The 13,308-nt window shown below is 41.1% G+C and overlaps 1 protein-coding gene across 23 annotated transcripts in view; it reads left to right on the forward strand.

Moving 5' to 3' along the window:
- The window catches only part of LOC135115862 (probable G-protein coupled receptor 45), a 313,244-nt gene that overhangs the window by 245,234 nt on the left and 54,702 nt on the right, over positions 1-13,308 (forward strand). For 9 of the 23 annotated variants that reach the window (XM_064032905.1, XM_064032904.1, XM_064032912.1 and 6 more), the window contains one exon: positions 4,124-4,197. The exons of the other annotated variants lie outside the window; for them this stretch is intronic. The gene's annotated coding sequence lies outside the window, so the exon portion shown is untranslated. The remainder of the gene's footprint in view (positions 1-4,123; positions 4,198-13,308) is intronic. 23 annotated transcript variants of the gene reach the window in all.

Consider the following 13,308-nt stretch of genomic DNA (forward strand, 5'->3'; position numbering starts at 1 on the left):
TCTCAGATCTTCTCCATTCCATTTTTCGTCTTTTCCTTTTCCTTTTGTGTGATGTTTGTTTCTCCAATATTCCGTCCCATTTTCCCGGGAGACTCTGAAAAAGATACCCTCCTCCTCCTCCTCCTCCTCCTCCTCCTCCTCCTCCTCTTTATCATCAGTTTTTGGTTTTCCCTTTTAGCTTCATTGGCTTCGTAAAAGAAACGTTTGAAAAAAAAATCTTCCATCACAGCATTTTTCTTTGCCGCCAAGTAGAACATTTCGCAATCAGTTCTGGGAGTCATTGTTAAGACGCGTTTTCCTGCTTTTCTTTATCCAGTGACTGATTTTCTTTCTACATATAGCGAGTTTACTAAAAGATTAAATTTCTGCCGTTTAGATAATTTTTCTCTCTCTCTCTCTCTCTCTCTCTCTCTCTCTCTCTCTCTCTCTCTCTCTCTCTCTCTCTCTCTCTCTCTCTCTCTCTCTCTCTCTCTCATTTTAGACTGCGCATTATATGAAAAATACCTTTTATGTGAATGTGCAGAGCGCAGTGACCCAGAGAAAGATATATATGCATTGTTATGAGAGTACGATTCCGTTTTTATAATAACTATTTCAAATAAGTACAATGATATTTCTTCATCATCGTACTTTGTATTTTCATATAAATGATGGAGAGTACCCATAGTACAAAATTCACTTTTATAATTCTTTTGTATATTTAACGTTTGCTCTTGATAATATTCTGCATTTTTAGCCATTCGTTCTAGCAGTATCGCGATCTAGTGCGACATATTGATAATTTTCCTCTGCATTGATGTATTGTGCTGATAATTTTCACATGAGTCATCCCGACGAGCATTCACTCCATACATGAGGTTTTACATTGATGATTATGTCGCCATTGTTCGCCTTATTAGTATTTTTGCTTTGTATTGATGTTTTTGTAGGTAGTGTCCAAATGACGCATGCAAACAGACATTCATCAGCATTGTGAGATTACTAATGGCGTGGCTGCGTGTCTGACAAAGGACACGTAATCAGCACCGGACAGCAATCCTATGTAATTCTATTCTTGGAAGCGTGCTGTGTTGTATGAATCACACGTAATATTTCATGTCAGTATCGGCAATGGAAGGTTTACGTGCAAGTGTCAGTTAGTAATTTATCTCATCTTTGTCGATAGGGATTGAAAACGTCCAATATAACTTTGATTTGAATGTTGACTTGTAATCAAAATGTAAAAGATCGCAGCGGTATGCCTTTGACACATATTTTTTTTATTTTTCTATTTAGTGAAACTCCAATATTTAAGTGATATTTGCGTATTTTTTCACTTAGTTCGACGAGGTCAGCCACTTCCGGTAATAACTTCACTCACTACGGTGTCACAACAAATGGTGGCAGCGCGTGGCTCACAGTGGCAGGTAATTTAAACCTCGTGGATCATGCCTAAATCCTACTCTAGCCAAGCCTTCCTCTATAATTAACCTCACCTGGAAGTCTTGGCGCAGTTATACATGCAAATTTCTCTCCCTGAAACGTTTCCGCATGTGCACTTGACATCCTCACCTCCCAAAATTTAGGTTCACTTCACATTCCGTCTCATCCGCAAAAGCGAGAATCCACGTTACAGCGTCGAATCTGTTTCACTGACGCACACACTCCATTACCTCCGGATCGGCCCCAGAGGTCAGCAAACGTAGCCTCCCCGCCCTGCTAAAGGCCAGGGGAGGCTCCTAAATCGGCCGTGTATACGCAGCATCCTACTTAACTCTAATCTTCATCGTGTTACAGCGGCGCCGCGGAGACTAAAGGCGGCCCACGTCCCTGCCAGGCCCGTGATGTAAACGACGTGATAATTCTAGTCAGCGTGTTGTGCTAGGGGTGTAATTCCATTTGCCTCCTTTTACCATTTAACATTTTCTGTTTCCAGGGAACACATCATGTAGGCTTCTTAATCTGTTCCGGGATGGATGGATTTGTGTTATCCTCTTTTGCATGGTTTATTTTATAATTATGTCATCATCACAAGTGTCTCACCGTGTTAGGTTAGAAATGTAGTTCCGGCATATTTCTTTTTCAGCCTTTATTTTTTACCACCTGTGAGCTAAGCACGGCTGTCTACTAACCTGTTGTTTTACAAGTCTGCATGTTCCCTTATATATCTCTCTTCTTTATTCCTGAAAGATGATCATGCAAGTCCTGCAATGTATTGTTCTACGAATTCAGATTTGTTTGTCTCTTTCATCTGGACTTTTTCCATTCCCAGAAGGCTGATGACGCGTCTCTTAATGCAATCTAGGTGATTAGTCCATACGGCGCGCTGCGTTAGAAGATATTTTCTTTTCTTTATACTCATTTATTTTTTTTTATTTTAAAAGAACATGGTAATATTAGTCTCTTAATGTAAGTGGACTGAAAATTTTAGCCATTCTAGCCAATGTGCTGGGTAAGGAAAGAGCCTCTCTCTCTCTCTCTCTCTCTCTCTCTCTCTCTCTCTCTCTCTCTCTCTCTCTCTCTCTCTCTCTCTCTCTCTCTCTCTCTCTCTCTCTCTCTCTCTCGTTTCACTTTTATTCTAGAGGAGGTGGTCCCGCCAGCCTCTTAATGTAAGTGGAGTAATGCTTTTTTTTCCCTCTCCCTCCCTCTCCCTCTCCCACATTTTTGCTGTGGAGGAGCTGGTGCAGGTGGTGGGTTTCTTTTTGTTTAGAAATTCGTAAGTGCTTCCACCTGCTTTGCGAGGAGTGAGCTTCAGGTGAATATACGAGGCAGGGAGTCAGTGTTCGTTAGTTAGTCCTTTGTTAGTGCGGGCCTGTTTGGAGTCCGCGCCGCTCACACGTTACAGTGGTGGAGGCGTCCATCCGAATGAGAATCTTGAAGCGTGGACGGAATACCTACATGTTTTTTTTGTTTTTTATTCTGTCTTGTTGAGCAAATATCTAGTAAGTACTGAATTTACTTTCACTTTTTTTTTCATTGCATATAAACTCACTTTTAGAATTAATTGAAGTTAATTATATTTTCTTATTTCATTAGTTAGTGAGTGTACATCAGACAAAATAGTATTGAATGTAAGTCTTTTTTCCTTCTCACAATAAAATATAAATGCCCTTTGGAATACACGGCAGTTAATTGTATTTCCCTTAAATCCTGTTAGAGTAATATTATAGGCAATCAAAGTAATTAACAAATTTATCCATTAAATGAATCAGTGATGACAAAGTAAATAATTAATCACGCGCTTGTCCTGTGAGGCTCGAAAAGGATCGCTCACAACCCTGCGAGAGGGAGCGAAACCTTGTGATAAAGGAAAGAAAGACAACGATTAAAAATGACATTCATGGAGCTCCAACAAAGAGACAAACAACAGAAGAATTCCGCTCCACACCTAATAAAGTTGCAGAAATTGAAAGGCCCCGTGAACGCTTCATTAATTTTATTGCTCAGCACCCATTGTAATCACCGCGAGGGCCCAGCTGTGTCCAGGTGAGTGGCGGCCCCGGGGCACTTGATTGAGGTAGACCGGTAAAGGTGACTTGTCTTATCGCCACGACTACGACGCTACATTTTAACTTCTGAAAATTATCCTACACGATCTACTCAGTCATTCTCTTCCTTGAATTTCTTATAGTATCATAATTTTTCCTCTAAATCTTATCTTCACTCACAAGTATATTTTTCTTCATATCGGCTTTGTCCAGAATAGTTTTTACTTTTAGTTTTATTTGTAAATTTTATTCTTTATTGTATTCATTGTCTTTCCTTTCAGTTCTATTTGTAAGTTGCATTCTTTATTGTATTCCTGTTTCATACATAGTTTTATAATTTATCTTTTCCAAGTGTTTTTATTCTTATCTCCTTATGTCAAAATATCATTAATGCTTATTTTCTTCCTCCAAATCCTTATAATATCACTATTCCTAACCTATCTGCAATTGCCTGGCTAGATCACCATTGACACTTATTGGTACACTGCACAAACACTCGAACATTCCCGTCAGGTGAATAAGTAAGTGTCATCTGTTCATTCCTGTCGATATAGCCACGTGATTGATATATGACTTAATTAACAAGGGGGTAATTAGCTGCACTTACTCACCTGCCACCTGACGCACCTGAGTGACCCATTGCTCTAATTAATCAGGTGGTGAGTCGTTGGATCGTGAGGCGATTGATAATTAGACGCTACCTCGCCAACACTCCAGCAATAATTAAGTGGTACGTCCAATTATTTCCGTTTTTTTTTTTGTTACTTTCTTTTCATCGCCCACATCCCCTCGTACTTTGAAAATTTCTCCTTTTTCTTCATGTCTCATTGCTTGTCTTTTGTTCGTCCTTCATCTTCTTTCTCTTTTTGATGTTAATTTATTGCATTTACATCACTAATTAGTTCGTCTTTCCTAATTTGTTTGTATGTCATTAGAAAGTTCATTAGCTAAGTGCCAACTTTTTTAAACTTATGCTCATTCTCTCTCTCTCTCTCTCTCTCTCTCTCTCTCTCTCTCTCTCTCTCTCTCTCTCTCTCTCTCTCTCTCTCTCTCTCTCTCTCTCTCTCTCTCCAGGCTGTAACAAATGAGAGTACCGTTTTTATTTATTTGAAATTTCCTCCATCCAGCTATTTTCTTTATTTCATGTTTTTCACCTCCGTCGTTTTTCCCTCTCTCTCTCTCTCTCTCTCTCTCTCTCTCTCTCTCTCTCTCTCTCTCTCTCTCTCTCTCTCTCTCTCTCTCTCTCTCTCTCTCTCTCTCTCTCTCCCTCCCCTTTCCCCTCTCCCATTCCTCTCTTCCACCTGTTGACCCACTGTTAATTATACCTGTCGTAAAAGGAGAGAGAGAGAGAGAGAGAGAGAGAGAGAGAGAGAGAGAGAGAGAGAGAGAGAGAGAGAGAGATGTACACGGAAAATATATTAATGTTTGAATACATAAACGCGTGAAATGCAAACTGAAAATCTTAACATTTTCTTGAAGTCTTTTCCGTTTCTCTCCCTCCCTCTCTCTCTCTCTCTCTCTCTCTCTCTCTCTCTCTCTCTCTCTCTCTCTCTCTCTCTCTCTCTGTTTAATTACCAGAATTCCTCCCCCTAACGAATATTATAAGCTTGTTGCGCGAGTTTATTGAAGGAAGATACTGCCCTCCCTTCTCCGCATGCCGAGGCCCAGTGTGTGGCGCATTTTACTCCTGAGAGAGAGAGAGAGAGAGAGAGAGAGAGAGAGAGAGAGAGAGAGAGAGAGAGAGAGAGAGAGAGAGAGAGAGAGAACGCTCGAGAAAAATGCAAGGACAAAGGGAACAATTAGTGAAGATGAACACACACACACACACACACACACACACACACACACACACACACACACACACACACACACACACACACACACACACACACACGAAAGTAGAATTTCATCTCCATTTCTAGTTTAATTTGCGTTCAATCCATTGGCGCCTCGATGAATTGTCTGTTCTGTTCCACATGCATACTCACACTTGCATTGTACACCCACACACTGCTGAAGGGAGATCCTGTTCTCTCACTCACTTTTCTCTCTTACTCACAAAGCTTTTATCATTTAGAATTTCATGGTAATACATTTCCTCTCTAACATCTACAAGACAGCAGTCCCGAAGGCTGCCTCAGTGTGTGCATCCTTCGCTGTTTGTAGTTCCAGGATGCGAAGTCCACATATGACCTTGTGGAGTTACAAGTATTCCTGCTGAGATGCTCCGCCGGACTGTGTTGATTTAACCCGAGGACTGAAGGCACGCATGTATAGCTGCGAAAGGGAGAGTAAATCTTAAGGGCTGAGGCTTCCTGCTGACATAAGGAAGACTTTACTTGTACTCTCTTTCTCCCGCTGCTTTCCATCCCCACAAAGATTAGCCACCGGAGAAACTGTGAGCAGGACTAGTAGTCTGGGCATGCAGCTTAATGCTAACAGATGCTGCTGCAGTGGACTCATCTCCCGGTCTGAGAGAGAGAGAGAGAGAGAGAGAGAGAGAGAGAGAGAGAGAGAGAGAGAGAGAGAGAGAGAGAGAGAGAGAGAGAGAGAGTCAGTCAGTCTGTTCGTGTTTACAAGAGCAAGAACACATAAACACAGCAAACACAAGCACACACACACACACACACACACACACACACACACACACACACACACACACACACACACACACACACACACACACACACACACACCACACATAATCGAAAACTATTAAAGTTTCGTTGCCCTCCTGTTTCTATTCCTCCTCCTTCCTCCTCCTCCTCCTCCTCCTCCTCCTCCTCCTCCTCCTCCTCCTCCTCCTCCTCCTCCTCCTCCTCCTCCTCCTCCTCCTCCACCGTATCCTTCTCTCTTTCTTTTGTTGGATCAAGACCCATTAAAGTGAATCTTTCTTTTGCTGCATTATGGAAAAAATGCAGAATGAACGTAAACTATGAATAATGGAAGAATTTCTCTCCAATTCTGAATCAAAAGTCGGCCTAACGAGTTTTTAATGTCGCGCATTTTAGTGATCGTCTCGTAATGTTGCGCTTTTTGCTAATCGTCTCGTATATAGTCGTGAATGGGACGCGAGTGTTTGTGTGTTTGTGATAATGAAGCCGCGAACTGGCGTCAAAGAGAGAGAGAGAGAGAAGGAGAGGGAGAGAGAGAGAGAGAGAGAGAGAGAGAGAGAGAGAGAGAGAGAGAGAGAGAGAGAGAGAGAGAGTTACACAGTCAGAGACGAGATGGCAAAATTCCGAGAAACATAAATTAATAACCTCATATCGGTGTCTCTCTCTCTCTCTCTCTCTCTCTCTCTCTCTCTCTCTCTCTCTCTCTCTCTCTCTCTCTCTCTCATCTTCCAATCCTTTTTTTATCATCATCCTTTCCTTTCTCTTTCATCGTGACTTCCATCCCATCATCTTTTCCTTTTCCTTCCTTCATTTCTGCAATTATTTCTTTTTCTTCCGCCTTCCCTCCAAACCATGTCTATTACCGCCATTCTTTTCTCGTTTTCTCCACCATTCTTTTCTTCCACCAATTTTTCTTCTGTCCACACACACCTACTCTCTCTCTCTCTCTCTCTCTCTCTCTCTCTCTCTCTCTCTCTCTCTCTCTCTCTCTCTCTCTCTCTCTCTCTCCGTTTTCTTTCTTTCTCTCTTTTTTTCTGTCTTTTATTGTTATTTCCTTCTTTTCGAAATTTCTCTCCATCGGACTGACATTTTTTTATCCCGGTTTTCTCTTCCTGATCCTTTTATCCTTTTTTTCCTGGTATCTTTGTTTTAATCTCATCTTCTTTTCTATCCTTGTCAGCTTCCATCTTTGTTTTCCTTCGCCTTTCCTTTGCTTTACGTACCTCTTGCTTTTGTTCCTGCTCTTTATTCTCCTCCTCGCCGGACTCTTATTTCTCTTTCTCTTCCTCATTGTTTTTCTTCACCTGTTTTTCTACCCGGTTCCTTCTCTTCCCCTCGATTTCCATACTGCCTCTTCGCAACGCTACAGAAAAAAAATAAAATAAAAAATAAATAAGCCTACAAAGTTAATATGTATATTTTCATAAACTCTATCTTATTACTTACTTTATATTTTCGAGCCAACTTTTAACTCAAATGGGTAGACGGGGAGAAGTATTTTACTGTACTATCCTTTCCTTCACACAAATACAGCTTAAACCTAACGAGGGGCGGGAGGGTCTGTTTGTGTGTGTGTAAAATGATAATATTCTCCCTCATCACCATTCTGTTATTCGTGTTCCTTCCTCTTGTTTCCCCATCCGATGGTCTTATTCCTCCTCCTCCTCCTCCTCCTCCTCCTCCTCCTCCTCCTCCTCCTCCTCCTCTTCCTCCTCTTCCTCCTTCTCCTCCTCTGAGCCTAAGCACCTATACGGGTCGGCAGCTTTGGACACTCATTACCATCCTTAAGTGATAATGAGGTAGTCAACAGCCAGTGGAGGTGCTAATGAGCCTAATCTACCCTTGTTAGAGAGCCTTGTTCACCTCCACGCACCGTGCCGAAAGAACCTTGATCTCTGGGAAGGGAAACTTAGGTAATACTGCGAGTGTATGCTGGGAATGTCGGGAACGTGAAGGGGGAAAAGAGTAGATGATGCTGAAGAGGAAGGGAATGAGTAAGAGAATGAGTTTTTCAGTGTATTGTTGGGGAAAGTAATCACTGGCAGTTGAAGGGGCAAAAATGAGGGCATGGCGTAGAAAAGAAAATGTAGCAGAATATTGCAGAGAAAATGGGAGAAAAATGATGGGGAAAAAAGGAAGGTTCTACGAAGCTTCCTGACATCCATTCGACTTGATGAAAAAAGGGAAACATTATAAAAAAAATTGAAAAGAAACAACACCAGTTAACTTGAAAGGGAAAAAAAAAGGATGGTGCAGGAGAACAATACAGAATATTGCCTGGAAAATTAGGTTGAAAAAAGGAAGGGAAAATAAAAGGGAACTCAACGAAGCTTCCAAACATTCATTCGAGTAAATAAAAAACGAGGCATTATAAGAAAAACAAACCTTCCTTTGCATAATGATGGTGCGGCACTAGAGCGGGGTTGTGCATTAGAGATTCCGTAAAAAACACGAACTGCGTCAAGATATTATTTTTGTGTCTACGCGGCCCTGATTTAAGGATGTTGTTTCGCGCAAGATGAGCGAGAGAGAGAGAGAGAGAGAGAGAGAGAGAGAGAGAGAGAGAGAGAGAGAGAGAGAGAGAGAGAGAGAGAGAGAGAGAGAGAGAGAATCGCCACTACACGAGCCTGATTTAAGAACATTGTTTCGTGCAAGATGAGAGAGAGAGAGAGAGAGAGAGAGAGAGAGAGAGAGAGAGAGAGAGAGAGAGAGAGAGAGAGAGAGAGAGAGAGAGAGAGAGAGAGAGAGAGCATCCCCGAGCATTCTGGATCATGAACCTTAACCTGAAAACTATTTATAAATAGAAAAAAATATGAAAAAAATAAAGGAAAATAATGAGTTTTTTTTACCTTACGTAATTGGTATGCGCTTCCGTTCTACATCCATTTGTTTATTTTTCTCGTTTTTCATCAATTTTCATTTCTTTTATTATTTGCTTCTGTTAACCTTTACTGAATATTTTGTCTCATTTTTCTCAGTCTCATTTTTCTTTATTCTTTTGTTTCTTTAAAACTGACGTGTTTTTTTTTGTTACTGGAGAGTAGCAGCAGCAGCAGCAGCAATAGTAGTAGTAGTAGTAGTAGTAGTAGTAGTAGTAGTAGTAGTAGTAGCAGTAATAGTGATAGTAGTTGGAGGAGAAGAACGGGCAGAAAAAGAATTAGAATTAACTAAGAGAAAGAATAAGAATAATGAGAAGAGAAGGAGGTGAAGGTGCCCGAGTAAGTAGAGGAGGAAGAGGAGGAGGAGGAAGAGGAGGAGGACGACGACGACGACGACGACGGCTGAGAGAAAAATAAAGAAAAAAAGAAAGGAATGTAGGAATGGAAGAGGGTAGGAGGGGAAGGTGTGGCAAAGAGAGAGAGAGAGAGAGAGAGAGAGAGAGAGAGAGAGAGAGAGAGAGAGAGAGAGAGAGAGAGAGAGAGAGAGAGAGAGAGAGCAAAAAAAAAGCTCGGTAAAAGAACCAGTGGAGAAGCAGCTAATTCAGAGGATAAAAGTATTTTCCAACTCCAACACCTTCAAAAGTGTATATTATCTCTTTGCCTTTTGATGGTTACCTTTTTTTATTGAGTGTGTGTGTGGATGTTTTATCTGGTTATACCGAGATGTTTCAGCTAAGTATAATTCATCATTCAAGTATTTTCATCTAGACACTGTGTTATTCATGTATGCGAATTCGACTGTTTTACACACACACACACACACACACACACACACACACACACACACACACACACACACACACACACACAAGGACGAGCATTTCAAACAATCATTCTCTGTTTTTCCTTCACATTCCGCACACAAAGAGCTCAATTTTCTGCGAGGTTCACATGATAATTGATTATAAGTCATTAGTCTTTATCCATCTTAATTACAAATTACTTGCGACTTAGTCCCGTGTAATCAGCTGCCTTACGTCCACCAAGATGAAAGCAAAAGTGAGAGACGAAGGCAGGGAAGGGAATAAATGAGGAAGGGGAGGAATTGCTGATTAGTTGAGAAGGAAACTGAAAATGAGGTAAAAATATAAAGATGCAAAGGAAAAGAGAAATGAAGGGAAATAACGAGAGAGAGAGAGAGAGAGAGAGAGAGAGAGAGAGAGAGAGAGAGAGAGAGAGAGAGAGAGAGAGAGAGAGAGAGAGAGAGAGAGAGAGAGAGAGAGAGAGAGAGAGAGAGAGAGAGAGAGAGAGAGAGAGAGAGAGAGAGAGAGAGAGTTGGGACACGTAGAAGTTGATATACAGACAGAAAGAAGCGAAACGAAAACTCTAAATGAAAGTGAAAAGAAACAGGACCAAGAGAGAAGAATACTAAATTAGAAGTGCATTAGTGAAAGTTTTTGCTGCAACACTCAAACATTTAATTCCAACTTCGCGTATTCTCAGCCTCAGAGAATAGTAAATTAACGACTCGCAATACTAAGGGACGTCAGCTATTTAAATAAACTAAATGGGATTCAATATACATGGGCGGGCGATAATTTACAAGATTGCGAGGGTCACTGCTCTCCTTATACCTATTGTAAAGAATGTGGAATCTTTCATATGGCTGGAAGCTCTTGGTGTATGTATGAAAAGTAGTCAAGATAGCCCGCCATTAGGGAACACATCAATATAACCTATGCTGAGAATTATCACCCAATTTCTCTTTCATTGCCACGACATCAGTTACACTATTCCAGGCGTCAGTAGCAGATCTGGTCAAGTTAAGAGTGATATTTTTCGTTTTGTACAAGTTATAAATCATCTAGCTACTCGTTCAGCATAACAATGTCTTACTTAATCTACTAGTGACTTGATAAGGTTTGGAAGGTGTCTGTAGTGCTGAAATTACTATCGCCTGCTAGACATGACATTAGAAATCATACTTTTTTGACAAAATACTTTTTGTCCAAGTGGGAATAAACAAATTCTTGACCCCTTGCACGAGTTCCTGAATAATCCAGCTTGAATAATGTACACGACACGTTTCTGCAGACTTGACTTCTTGTAACAACACGTTCAGATCGTGTAGCAAAATCATATATAGATTTTCAAAATGTGTTCGGTAGAAGCACATACAAGAGACTACTAGAAACAAAGGTACATGGCTTCATTTTAAGGAAGAAAGACTTTGGTGAAGGGCAACAAAAATGGGAAAAAGGTATAACTGAGAGTACCGGTCACTAAAGAGGTCAGTGCAAAAGCAGATCCAAAGTTACGTGGGGAAGTGTCTTGAAACCTGCGAAGAGAAGTGAAGTCATCGACCGGAAGAAATACAGAAGCAGGCAGGGAGTTCCAGAGCTCACCAGTAAAAATTATATATACGAGTATAAAAAAAAAAAAAAAACATTGAGAGTGCTGCTTAACTCTTGCAATAGGGGGAGTGAACAAAATAGGGGTGAGAAAAAGTTGAGTTTTGTGCATCAAGGCCGTGAAACTGGGGAGACCTACAGTTAGCAAGGTCAAGTGCGTGCGTGCATGCGCGCACGCGCGCGCGAGCGGGCGCAATTCAGCCACCCACCGTCTTGAGGATCACGTAATGGACTCGTGATCGCCAGCCATAACCCTTCCGGAGAGAGCTTAGACCTCATATACCCTGATTTATTGCACTTCCACACACCACACACCCCATCTTCATGTTCCGAGCGGACAGTAACTGCTTGCTCATCAGGGAAAACATTAAGGCGGTGCGAACTTAAACCTGCTAAGTGACAGACAAAGACATAACCAGTAAGCAAGCAAGGATGTAGTGTGTGTGTGTGAGAGAGAGAGAGAGAGAGAGAGAGAGAGAGAGAGAGAGAGAGAGAGAGAGAGAGAGAGAGAGAGAGAGAGCGCCAGTATCTTTCTCTCTCTCTCTCTCTCTCTCTCTCTCTCTCTCTCTCTCTCTCTCTCTCTCTCTCTCTCTCTCGCCTACTTTTAACCTAGCGCCAAATCACTTACACCTCGATAACATTAAATCACGTAATCAAAAACACACAATCAAATGGTATCGTCCACGCCCGCCGCGCCTCATTAAGCAAAGTCTTTCATGTCGAATTACTCATTTATTTTGACTCGCGATTCATTTTATCTCTCAGTTCCTGCTTTTATTAACGAGACAGGAAGTGCCGTCGCGTCTCTCACCCCAATGACAATTTACCTGAATTTTTCACCTCGTGTCAAACTGTATGTGAAAATGTTTATTCGTACATATATATTAATAAAGTTGTCAGGTGTTAAAATGTTCTGGTTTTCAATTTTCTACTTTTTTTTTCTATTTTTTGTTGGTTTCCCTTTCGATATCCTACGCTTATTTCAACTTGCTATTTTTTTCCTTCTAACTGGAAATAATGCTTCGATAAATTCTAGCTCTTTCATATGACTGGAGGGAGAGACATATTTTTGTGCTGCTTTCATATATTTTGCAGAGGTAGTTTCATCCAATTCATCGTGTTGAAAGAAATATGGAGCGGATAAATTGCTTATAATTCGCCGTGCATCTCTGTCCTTTGCGCTTCCAAACGTACTTGGTTCCGTTCCATAAAAAACTAACTTTAGCCATTTTTCCCCCGTTGAATTATTTATATGTATTGGAGGCTCAGTTCATGCGAGCCACATTTTGTCCCACTGCCATTTTTCGTACGTTTGAACATCAATAACATAGCTGCCCTTGCCCACCTGGCCGTTCCCACCCACTCCAACCCACTCTCACCTACCAAACCCTCCTGGCCGACCTCCATCCCGACCTCAACATTAAAACAAACAAGCAAACAGTAACGTGACAGGATATTTTATATTTCTGTTTACATAGATACACAAATGCACTGATAGACCTTTTTCCCTTGCATTTTTAAAAGGGAAATTGGACTGGATGGACATTTCGCGCAGTGCCTCTCACCTTCCATCGGTAACAGGTACAAAACACCTGTCGATGTCACGGGGAGCAAAGTTTTCCCTCTTCTTTTTTCCTCTTTTTTCCCCACATTGCGTATTCCCTCTCTCAGTTTTCCCCCCTTCCCCCGCAATCTCGTGTTCCGTTTTTTTCTGTTATATTGATAGCTTTTATAATTTCTGTTAAGTAATTGCCGCCAAAGAACGATAGGTATTTTAATTATACAGTATTAGGTCATGGCCGATTTAGTTTTATAGGGATGTAATGAGAGTTCATGGTGCTTCCCTTTACAAATATTTTTCCGACGTAATTTGTGTAATATCTATATGCACAGGCCACATGTATACATAATAAAGTTAAAAATGGACGAACACTGT

This window comes from Scylla paramamosain, chromosome 30, assembly GCF_035594125.1.
Source record: "Scylla paramamosain isolate STU-SP2022 chromosome 30, ASM3559412v1, whole genome shotgun sequence".
In the NCBI taxonomy this organism is placed as follows: domain Eukaryota; kingdom Metazoa; phylum Arthropoda; class Malacostraca; order Decapoda; family Portunidae; genus Scylla; species Scylla paramamosain.